The 13,246-nt window shown below is 35.5% G+C and overlaps 1 protein-coding gene across 5 annotated transcripts in view; it reads right to left on the bottom strand.

Annotated features, from left to right (window-relative positions):
* Nucleotides 1–13,246, bottom strand: part of FCHSD2 (FCH and double SH3 domains 2) — a 289,016-nt gene that overhangs the window by 227,832 nt on the left and 47,938 nt on the right. The gene's annotated exons all lie outside the window — the stretch shown is intronic.

Genomic DNA, 13,246 nt, shown 5'->3' with positions numbered 1-13,246 from the left:
TATTGTTTCTGCTTATAATCTTGCTGAATACAACTGTGATTTGGAAACCACCTGATTTTGCCTTATACTATACTCATTTACATATCTGTTTTATCCTACATGATTATAAATCCTTTGAGGATACTAATCAAGTTTTACTTATCTTTGCAGCTACCCTGAAAAACTGATTTAAGAAACCACTTGCTCATATGCAAAAATTCACCAAGTTCTAATGTTTAAGTCACTAAAAAAATTATTTGAATAACTGTTCATTAAAATAACAGTTAATAACATTAACAGCAGTTCAATAAAAATGAATACTCCTTGAATCAATGTTTAGTTTACATTTATTAGTACATGAAGACTAAGAGTATAATTCTGCTAAATTATACACATATAATACTGCTAAATTATATATATATATATAACTCTGCTAAATTACGTACATATAATACTCTAAAAGTCAAAGGCAAGTGTCATTAAATGGATATAAAAGTTTAATCCTACTATGAGAAATAAAGTTTTTGCAAACTATTTAAATGTAAACTTCATTAAATGATTAATTTCTGAGAAGATAAAGCAGTAATTTATACCACACGAGCCACTTGTAGCTCTCAATTATTAGTCAAAAGACATGCTTCTATTTCCCTCTACTAATACCACTTTCTCAGCTTAAGAATAACATTTTATTGATTCTCACTCTGAATTGTAATTTCTAACACAGCACACATGAAAAAAGCATTCTTCATGCATCAGATGTTATTTAAGCACATATAATGTGCCAGATATTGTACTAAGTGCTAGAAATAAATCACAAGGGAAATATAATCCTGTATTTAAGGACTCTATAGGTGGGGAAGTGAGGTATGAGTGCTATCATGGAATGTTTCCTAGACAGTGTTACGGTTCCCTCTTTTAAAGTAAAAGCATTAGATTACCTCCTGCTTTCTCAGAAAATCCATAAAGCAAACCAACTTAGAGAATCAGAAAGAGCAACTATTTATGCTAGAGTAATGTCAGTTTATAAAATTAAATTTCTGTTCATATTTTTTCCCATACATCACATTAAAAGCTTGGATGGCGTTTCACCCAATTTGTAAATTCTTTGGGACCAGATGATTTAAAACATAGGCTATACTGCTTATTCAAAAGTCACTCTGCAGGTTGTATAGAGTGCATCAAAGAGACAGGCAGTCCTACTACAGAACAACTGATGCTCAGATACAACAAACAACAGACCTATGTAATTGTTGATTGTAAATAACATAACATGCACATTGAAATGAAAGATAAAAAGTGATTTCAGATATGAATCCCAAATTCGAACTCACCTGATGATTTAAAGTGCTGAAGCTTCTCTCATGTGGGCAATACTATGAAGCAGTGCTCTACTGAGGAGCATTAGATATGCATTTATTTGACGATGAAGAATGATTCTCCTTCGCAAAACGAGGTGAGTTAGTTTCATTTGTTTATGGGTCTATTTCTCCATTAGACTAAGACTTACTCAAAGACAGCAACCATGTCCTTTTTACTTTTAAGAGGAATGTAACAACAAAGCAATCAAATTCCATCACAAAGTAACCAGTGCTCTGAAGAACATAGGCGCAGGTCAGGAATAAAGATGCAGATGTAGAGAATGGACTGGAGGACACAGGGAGGGGGAAGGGTAAGCTGGGACGAAGCGACAGAGTGGCAGAGACATATATACACTACCAAATGTAAAATAGATAGCTAGTGGGAAGTAGCCGCATAGCACAGGGAGATCAGCTTGATGATTTGTGACCACCTAGAGGGGTGGGATAGGGAAGGTGGGAGGGAGATGCCAGAGGGAGGGAATATGAGGATAGATGTATACGTATAGCTGATTCACTTTGTTATACAGCAGAAACTAACACACCATTGTAAAGCAATTATACTCCAATAAAGATGTTAAAAAAAAAGTAACCAGTGCTATATTATTCCTATTAATAACTACAAATGAATAAAAATATTTCATTTTGCAGAGACTGCTTCTCTTTTTTCAGGTTTTATAATATCCTAGAAGGCATGCCCCCTCCATTTTAGTTCTAAAGCTTAAACTATGTATAATATCAAGTAAATTATCTACCTATATATACCATTTTTTAAAATTCCACTTTTATAACATATTTGCAAATAGTTTTTTTTTTAATTTATTTATTATTTTTGGCTGCGTTGGCTCTTCATTGCTGTGCGCAGTCTTTCTCTAGTTGCAGCGAGTCGGGGCTACTCTTTGTTGCACTGCACGGGCTTCTCATTGCAGTGGCTTCTCTTGTTGTGGAGCACAGGCTCTAAGCACGCCAGCTTCAGTAGTTGTGGCTCATGGGCTCTAGAGCGCAGGCTCAGTAGTTGTGGTGCAGGGGCTTAGGTGCTCCGCGGCATGTGGGATCTTCCCGGACCAGGGCCTGAACCCCTGTCCCCTGCACTGGCAGGTGGATTCTTAACCACTGCACCACCAGAGAAGCCCGCAAATAGTTTTTATTTTATCTTCCCCCAGCCCAATTAAAATGTTACTTTCCATTACCAATATAAAAAACTTGTATCTGAAAAGGAAATATTCTAATTTTATTAATGATATCCTCACCACCTAACAGCACCTGCCACATGGTAGGTCCTCAGTGTTAGTCGAACTACACTATTAATAAACACTGTTTAGAAAAGGGATTGAATGGAGAAGCTGCACAAGTATGCATCTGATCCCTGCACTGTCAAGTATGCATTTGATCCCTGCAGTGTTTCAATATTTACTCGGCAATGTCACAACCTCTCCCCCAAAATTATCTGTAATCAAACATGAGCACAAAACCATCATGTTCAGGAAGATGTCATCTCCTTCCACTAAAGATAGATAATAGGTTTGATTTTCTCTATGACCAGTCATCATAAATGGGATAGATGATACCCTTTCAATTACATTAGTCTTTACTGGCAGTCCCTACATTTGGGGGGTTCTCTTAAATAAAAATCGGCTACTATTTGTTCTCAATGATCTATTTAAAGCTATTAATAAACAAGAATGGATATCTAATCATTCTGATTCTGTAGACATAACTCTAAGTCTCCTGAACCTCCCATGATAAATTTTTGGTACCTACTGGTTTTAGCTATTCAATGATCCCAAAGGAACAGAATGATATAATAGAATGAAATAAATTGGTTCTATACTCTGGCCCCTGGCTGAAAATAAGAAATTCAAACAAATACTAAATTATACAGAACTCAGAACTTTTGGAAAAGGTTGGTACATTTAAGAGACCATCATTTTTTATTTGTCTAGATTATAAAAAAGTTAATTGTGAGTTACACAAGAAAATCTATAAACACCAACGGAAATTGACCTCTGTAAGTACATACAGAAACAGTGAGAGAGGAAAGAAAACACAGGCTTTTGGTCAGACACCAACATTCAGACTGCGTGAGGGGTGCCCTTTCTGAGCCTCGGTGTCTTTATTTTAAAAGTAGGTGTAATAGCCAGTATCTTACAGTGTTTATTATAAGAATTTAAATAAAATAATTATGTCTAACATATACTTAGTACTCCAAAAACTATGGTTATCATAACTTAGGAGGGAGAAGATCCTCTTTTCAATCATATTTATACATGTAGCTACATGAAGAAGCTCAAATTAATATTTGAATAGGAAAATTGTAGTTGGTTACTGTATCCTTTTCCCAGGGCTGCTGTACCAAAGTACCACGAACTAGGTGGTTTAAAACAAGAGAAACGTATTCTTCCACAGTTCTGGTGACTAGAAGTCTGAAATAAAAGTGTCAGCAGGCTTGGTTCCTTTTTGGAGGCTCTGAAGGAGGATCCATTCCATGTCTCTCTACTAGCTTTAAATCAGAGCTTCCCAAATAATGTACTGCACCCCCACAGCTATACCAGGAATGAGAATCCCTCAGCCTTTCAATGAGCTAAGAGGGGCATGAGGCACTGAGCCACCAGGACTGCCAATTCTGCATTCTTTAAAAGTTTTGCAACATTTTTTTCTAATGTCATAAAACCAGTCAGGCTTATGCCATAGCAACTTGGCATTAAGACCTGAGGTTATTACTGCATAAAGGGCTCTAAAAATCAGGCATTACGTAGTATACTACATATACCAATATTCAGTTTAAAATGGACAATCTCAGATGTAACATCTCAATGTAACACTGGTATAACTGGATGTCATCACAATCTGCCCATCAATCACCTAAAAATCAAACTGACTAGATTCTTGACTTTAAGACTACTAGTACAAAACATGATAAAAGGTTATATACACAACTTACAATACATGAGGTGCCCACTCTTGCCATTTCTATTCAACACAGTGCTGAAAGTACTAGCAAGAGCAATCAGACAAGAATAAATAAAAGGCATCCTAAACAGAAAGGAAAAAGTAAAATTATCTCTGTTTACAAACACATAATTTCAAATGCAGAAAACCCTAAAGACTCTATTTAAAAAAAACATCAGAATAAATGAATTTAGTAAAGTTGCAGAATATAAAAATCAACATAAAAAAACTGTTGTGCTTCTTTATAACAACACTCTATACCAAGAGGAAATCAAGAAAACAGTCTCATTTATGATAGCATCAAAAAATATTCCTGGGACTTCCCTGGTGGCACAGTGGTTGGGAATCTGCCTGCCAATGCAGGGGGCACGGGTTCAAGCCCTGGTCTGGGAAGATCCCATATGCCACGGAGCAACTAAGCCCGTGCGCCACAACTACTGAGCCTGCGATCTAGAGCCCATGAGCCACAACTACTGAGCCCAGGTGCCTAGAGCCCTGCTCCACAACAAGAGAAGCTACTGAAATGAGAAGCCCGCACACCACAACGAAGAGCAGCCCCCACTGGCCACAACTAGAGAAAGCCCACATGCAGCAACGAAGACCCAATGAAGCCGAAAATAAATAAATAAAACGCAGCAACAAAGACCCAACACAGCCAAAAAGGAAGAAAGAAAAAAAGCTTAAAAAGTACTCCTATTTTAACAAGCAAAGCAAATTGTATATTGTCCTGGTATACCCACTATCCTTACTAAAAGTTTTTTTAAAAAACTAGGTGGAATACACCCTGATCAAATATGATATAACACCACTCAAAGCCTAGCTCTAACCTCTGTGTCTGTATTACTGAAAAAGGAGTTAATAATTTTTGATAAATTCATTAAATGAATGCAAATGTAATCACTAGTTAAAGTTAAACTTCAAGGAAAATAACACATGTACAAAGGAGACTTTTAACCAAAAATCTAATTATACCAAATCTAGCGGTTCAGGAAGTTGAGGCACTATTCATGTCTTAATTTGTGCACATTTCTTACTATTCTCTGTCACTAGTAAATTCAAACATAAAATCCCAAGAACTCATGATTTATTCTGAGACATCCTGATCTTTCTAATACCAAGGGTGTGGAAAAATACCCAGGACAGCACTGTTTTGTTTTTCCTGTGCTCCTACTCAAAGGCAATGAGGGAATACATTCCAGTCAGAAAGTTTTCCAGGAGAAATGGGCAACAATATACCATACAATGCCAGAGCCAAAGGGAGCCATAAATACTATCTAAGAAAGACTTTAGGGCTTCCCTGGTGTCCCAGTGGTTAAGAATCCGCCTGCCAATGCAAGGGACACGAGTTCAAGCCCTGGTCAGGGAAGATTCCACATGCCACGGAGCAACTAAGTTTGTGCGCCACGACTACTGAGCCTGTGCTCTAGAGCCCACGAGCCACAACTACTGAGCCCATGTGCCACAACTACTGAAGCCCACGTGCCTAGAGCCCATGCTAGCACCACAGCAAGAGAAGTAACCGCAATGAGAAGCCCGCACACTGCAATGAAGAGTAGCCCCCGCTCTCCGCAACTAGGAAAGCCCACGCCCAGCAACGAAGACCCAATGCAGCCAAAAGTAAATAAATAAAATAAATTTATTTTTTAAAAAAGAAAGACTTTAAGTGAAGATCATACAATAAATTCATGCTCTGATGCAATGTTTGCCCACCCCACTCAAAATATACATAAATGAGAAATTAAAAAATTAAAGGAGAAAACCAATAAGACAAAGATGGGCATCAAAATGAGGTAATCATCTCCCTGGACCAGAAAGCGAAGCAAAACTTGTGGTTACCAAAGGGAAGAGGAAAGGAAGGAGGAACAAATTAGGGGTATGAAATTAACAGATACAAACTACATAAAACAGAGAAGCAACAATGATTTACTGTACAGCACAGGGAATTATACCTAATATCTTGTAATAACCTATAATGGAATATAATGTGCAAAACACTGAATCACTATGTTGTATGTATACCTGAAACTAATACAATATTGTAAATCAACTGTACTTCAACAACAACAAAAAAAATTTTTTAAAAGTATATTTTGCATATTAATTCCTCAATTATATACGGGAGCAGAGCCAAATAACAAGCAAGATAATAAAACTAAATATAACAAAGTTTCAAAAAAGAAGACATAACTAGCAAATCTACATGCCCAAGAATACTAACATTTACTCAAATCCACCAGTGCTTCTTTCAACAGTTTTTAAAACTTTAAAAATCAAACTATGTATATCAAGTATTTTGAGGAAAAAAATCAGACTGCTTTTCTCCCAAAATTTATTTCTAACCATTGTTGCAAGCTAAAGAGCTCAAAAACAAAATAATTTAAAAACGTAAGTATCAACATGAACACAGAAAACAACCCTCAACTTTCTCTCAAGATAGTTATCCTTATAGTTTTACAGGGCAAGACTGGCAAAATAGAAAACTCCAAGTATACAGTCCACCATTTCAAATAATTTTACCAATGCTTCTTTAATAGCAATGTCCAGAAAGCTAGGTGTACACAGCTAAAATAAGTTACATTTTAAACTTTTATGCTGATGAAATTTACCAAAAAAGAACCCTGCCACATATACACAACACTAACTTCTTGGGTAGTACTCCCAACTCTTCATAAATTTATTTCTTAAAAGAATAAAAATAGCAAACAGTTGCACTTGAGGTGGGACTGTGGTGATAACCACAGGCTTTTTGACAGGGTGCCTGTGTTTGCTCTGTGTTTGTCCTCAGACAAGGAGCCACCCTTAAAGTCCACAATCTTTTCCTGCTCTTTCTCTCCAGCCACAGTAACCTTTTGTATCCTTCCTTCACTAGCAGCATTCTGCCAAACACTACAGTAAGTATATTAATACACAGAACTTGCCTTTAGCAATTTCAGTTTGAGTACTGCAAATGATTTTACCAATACCTCAGTGGTTAGCTAACTACAGTCAAAAGCCAGACTAAATTTTACACCAATACATAATGTTGTTCAGTGACTCATATGGCTTCTGTGTTTTCAGAGATTCATTTGCTCTGTTTGTATAAATAGATATGCAATACATCTATTATTTTTGAATAATACATCTATTATCTATTATTTTTGGAATTTCATAAACCATTAATAAACATTAATACATAAAACATTAATACTCTTGTAGGAAACTGAAAGTACCAAGAAACTTGAAAAAGTTCAGGGCTCAAATCCCTTCAAGTGTAAATAGGTATACATAGTATTATTTTCTTTCTTTCTTCTAACATCTCCCTAAAAATGTATTACAAGTTTAGTGTGCATGTACTTGAGGTATTATTTTTCAAGTTGCTGTCATCTGATCAATCCCACTTAAATTCTTTTCCTTTATGATATTTTTTTATTGGGATAGCTCATCTGTATGATCTCTAAATCTCACAAATAATACTCAACCTTTTTGGCCCATCAATTCTTTGTGTAGAGGATGACAACATATACCACAAGTAATAATTCTATAAAGGTCATTCTTTTCAGTTGACTATAATGCCACATCAGTGGCTTTGAATAGAAAGAATTTTTAACTTCTTTTTAAATTTTTTTTATTCTTTAATTTTATTATTATGTTTTTGGCTGTGCTGTGCGTCTTATGGGATTTTAGTTCCCCAACCAGGAATCGAACCCAGGCACTTGGCAGTGAAAGTGCAGAGTCCTAACCACTGAACCACCAGGGAATTCCCTGACAAGAAAGAATTTAATATATTTAATTGGAAGACAATATACAACCATAGAATACAAGTCCTGTAAGTGCTAGAACTTTTTTTTCTTCTTTTTTGGACAGTGCTATATCCACAGTACCTAGAAGAGTGCTCAAAATATTTTCTTAACACATGAAATGTGGTATATCTTAAAATAAACTAATTTTAAAATAATACTTTTATAAAAAAATTAAGTGGAGTAAGTCCTGCTAGAGTATAGATTCCATTCATCTTATGGTCTAACTAAGGAAACATCAATATTCACACGATTAAGCTCCTGACAGAGACGAACCAAAATACTAAAATACTTAAAAGAATATTAAATATTAATATTAGATACCAAAAAGAAACCAAAACACAACTACTATATTTTTAAAGACTTTTAAAACTGGTAAAATTGATAGAGGAAATTAAAAATTCAAAGCAGCTGTTCACATAAATTGTGATTCCATTTCTTTTAAAGCTATTTAAACAGTTTTGACTATTTAGATGATGTACCAACAACAAATAATAGCCAAAACTATGGAACGTCCCAAAAAGGAAGCTTATACTAGTGTCATTATCAAACATTATCTATTAGACAGTTGGTAACATAAATGTTTCACATACTTTCAATTTAACAACTAGCAGACTCTCTGAAGGAAATTCCCACAATAATGACAAATGTTCTGATTTTCAGTTGATTTTTAAATGTGTATAAATGTAAGTTAAGAATATACAGGCTTTGACATTTTAAAAACTTTAATAACTTAAACTAAAACGTATAAGTTAAAATTAAACCAAAAAAAAAAATTAAACCAAATTCTCAAATGTTTAATTTTTCTTTAATTATGCCTCGCCAAATATTTTTAATGTAACAAATCTTCATTTTTTTTTAGAGCACCAGCAAAATGTGATATAGCAAAAAACCAATAAAACAGAAATGGCTCGAGATAATTTTGAAAACTGATAAATGATAAAAATCTACTATCACTGTTAAAGATTCAATCAGGCTTGAAAACGGCAATATCGGTGATATGTCCTAATCTATCAGACTCGCCAAAACAAACCATAAAATCTTATTAGGTCCAACATCACCTATGTAGTATTTTTGCTAAAAATTTAACCTAGATCTAATCATGAAGAAAAAACCTAGACAATTCGAAAAAACTTCCTACAAGACAAATGACCAGATGAGTAAAATAGGTGAGAGAAATTAAATGGTACAAACGTCCAGTTACAAAATAAATGAGTCATGGGCATGAAATGTACAGTTGGGGAATACAGTCAATAATAATGTAATTTTTTTAAAAAAGAAAAATGACCAGATTTTTCAAAAAGTCAATGTTATGAAAAACAAAAAAGGTGAAAGAAATATTCTAAATAAAATCAAGAGACACCAAATGCAATGTGTAAACCTTAACTGGATCTTGGAAAAACAGCTATAAAAGACATTTTGGGAATAAATGAGGAAATGTGAATACAAACTACATATTAAATGACATTATAGAATTATTATTCATTATCTTGGATATGATAATGACATTAGTTATTTTGGAAAATGATCTTGTTCTCAGAAGATGCAAAGTAAAGTAAGTGGATGAAAAGTCTCATGATAGCTGTAACTTACTTTCAAACTGTCCAGCTTAGAAAAAAAGTGTAGCTACATAATGTAAATGGGGCAAAATGTTAATAATTGGTTAATATAGAGGAAATTGACTATTCTTCAGTATATTATTCTGTCAACTTTTCCACAGATTTGAAGTTTTTTTCAAATAAAAAGTTAGAGGAAATGTCATTAGGTCAAAATTTCTCTTCATATTTCAATTCAATTCAGTAAAAATTACAAAATCTAAAGCTGGCTAACATATGGAAATTTCACTTTGTAAACCTCTATGGCTTAAGATAATAACTGTTATTGATTCTTATTATAGATACATTCTAGATAACTTGGGTTATAAAGAAAATTTCCATGAAGTTGATCCTATTGCATGAATTTCTAGTACAAAATCTGAGCTGTGGTTGTAAGCTTTTACAAAGACTTTTAAAGACAGCTTGGGCTTCCCTGGTGGCGCAGTGGTTAAAAATCTGCCTGCCAATGCAGGGGACATGGGTTCGAGCCCTGATGTGGGAAGATCCCACATGTCACAGAGCAACTAAGCCCATGCGCCACAACTACTAAGCCTGAGCTCTAGAGCTCGCAAGCCACAACTACTGAGCCCGTGTGCCGCAGCTACTGAAGCCCACTCGTCTAGAGCCTGTGCTCCGCAACAAGAGAAGCCACCGCAGTGAGAAGACCGTGCACCACAATGAAGAGTATCCCCCGCTCACCACAACTAGAGAAAGCCTGCGCACAGCAGTGAAGACCCAACGCAGCCAAAAACAAAAAAACAAAGACAGCTAAAAAAAAAACCTGGCATAATAAAAAGGTTAAGTAGTTACCCTAATGAAACAGTAAACGTTCTCGTATTGGCAGAGTTTTTACAGTGCTTTTCCAAAGGGAAGAAGATCCTCCAACTACCTTACCTTATACCCTTTCCCAGAAAAATGGGACTTGGATTATCTAATATTATATGCAAAGGTCCCCATAATTAATTCATCATTCCCTTTCTAATATGGAAATCTATTATCTAGCAAAGCTAGGTTACAACAATTTGCAAAAAAAAAGGAAAACTATCACAATAAGAACACAAAGGACCATCTTATATGTGTAAACATAGATTGGGAACTATTTTCATATTTCTTATACGTGTAAACATAGACTGCGAAGTCTTCATTTCTGGAGACCAGTGCATCTGGTCTCCAGAACTAGCTGAGAAGAAGGGAAGAAAGAATGGTTATCATTCTCTGTTCAAAAATGAAGGGAAAAAAAGGTCAGAGAAGTCAAGTAATCTTCCCATCATCATTAATTTGTTGTATTTCAGACTGAAAACGCCTTTCCTTGAATTAGTATCCCACTTCTTGTCCATAAATTGAAAAATATGTAGTTAGTGGCTACGGCAATAAATAAAAAAACGGCAATTAGATATCTTTTCCCATACCAAAAAAAAAGCTCAATATGGATATATTACATTATATTTATATCTATATCTATATATAATATTATGAATATTTTACTTTGCAACACATTCCTCAGTCTACGAAAGAAAGAGGCCATTAGGAGTATCCTTTCTTTAATGCCCCCCTGCAAGTTTCAACTTTTTTTCAAACAATGAAATCTCTACACAGCCTGGGGGGAAAAAAGAACATATCTCATCAATTCTATTAACAAAATACATTTTTTTAAACATTTTAAGATCTCTGAAATCAGGATGCATCTAACCATTGAGAACATCCCTTAACTGCTGTCAGGATACAACAGAATTTGGTGGCTTGAGGAAACAATGAACTCTTCCACATTTCCAACAACAAACATTTAAGTACTATCTTATCATTGTCAGAAAACCTTCCATTGACACCATCTAAGATCAAGAAACTTTTCTGCATGAAAACTTAGAGAGTGGTATCAGCAAAGAGGAAAAATTCCTGGAGGAAATACTGGGAGACTCTGTCAAGAAATGCTGCTTTCTAGTGCATTAAGTGGTAGAGAGGTAATACAGTGTGGAAAAACAAGGAAATTAATGGCTCTGAATCTAAAAGTTATTCAGGGGCTTCCCTGGTGGCGCAGTGGTTAAGAATCCGCCTGCCAATGCAGGGAACACGGGTTTGATCCCTGGTCCGGGAAGATCCCACATGCCACAGAGCAACTAAGCCCATGCACCACAACTAAGCCCATGTGCCACAACTACGAAGCTTGCGCTCTAGAGTCCATGAGCCACAACTACTGAAGCCCACAAGCCACAACTACTGAAGCCCGCGTGCCTAGAGCTCATGCTCTGCAACAAGAGAAGCCACTGCAATGAGAAGCCCACGTACTGCAACGAAGAGCAGCCCCCGCTCGCCGCAACTAGAGAAAGCCCACGCGCAGCAACGAAGACCCAACGCAGCCAAAAATAATAAATAAATAAAATAAATTAATTAAAAAGAAAAGAAATAAATTGAAAAATTAACTGAGAAAACACTGAAAAATATCATCCAAAAGGCAAATATGACAAATAACAAGAAGAGTCAGCAAACTGGCTCTCCATAAATGTACTCAACTGTCCAAAGCAGAGAGACAAAGAAATATTCTACTTTATGAATATGAAATTTTGAAATATCTAATTAGCTACCTTATACAGTTTGCATACATTATTATATAGAATTATATAAACACAACCAGATATAATTTACCTGACAGACATTTAAAGAAATTTTTCAAGAGTAAATCTGACTGCTTTGTAAAATATAATTCAACTGCATCATGTGTATATGTATATACACATAAATACATATATCTATACATGTAACATATGTGTGTGTGTGTTTAACAGAAGAGATAGAAGGCTAAGTAGATCATTTAGAATTAGAAAAGTAGCTGGGCTTCCCTGGTAGCACAGTGGTTAAGAATCCGTCTGCCAATGCAGCGGACACGGGTTCAAGCCCTGATCCGGGAAGATCCCACCTGCCACGGAGCAACTAAGCCTCTGTGCCACAACTACTGAACCTGCGCTCTACAGCCCACAAGCCACAACTACCGAAGCCCTCGTGCCACAACTACTGAAGCCCGTGCGCCTAGAGCCCATGCTCTGCAACAAGAGAAGCCACCACAATGAGAAGCCCGCACACTGCAAGGAAGAGTAGCCCCCACTCACCGCAACTAATGAAGGCCCACGCAGCAAGGAAGACCCCACGCAGCCAAGGAAGGAAGGAAGGAAGGAAGAAATAAAGAAGAAAAATAAAGTTCCCTTTAAAAAAAAAAAGAAAAGTAGCAAAGGCACTAAAATAGTGACAAATTATATTGGAAAGAGTAGGCTGGAAAGGAATGGCTAAAGAAGCTAATTTCTCATTTAATTAAGTAGTAATCAAGCAATAATGTCTAGAGTTGATAAATCAAGAATCAATTATGCATATTATTTAAAGATATGGAAAAGATCACCAAAAGAACCAAAACAGGATCCATTTTTAATCTTTTCTCTGAGGAAAAAGACTGGCATTACATCAGAGGACTGCTACTTTTCATACAATTTAATGTACTATTTTATATTTTTAATTATGAACCAGTCCTATTTATTTGATTATTAAAACTTTACAATATGTTACAGAAGAATATATCATGAAAAAATTTTCACTTTGTATTAAAAAA

Source organism: Tursiops truncatus, chromosome 8 (genome assembly GCF_011762595.2).
Source record: "Tursiops truncatus isolate mTurTru1 chromosome 8, mTurTru1.mat.Y, whole genome shotgun sequence".
NCBI classification, from domain to species: Eukaryota; Metazoa; Chordata; class Mammalia; order Artiodactyla; family Delphinidae; genus Tursiops; species Tursiops truncatus.
This window is presented reverse-complemented; position numbering and strand designations above follow the sequence as displayed.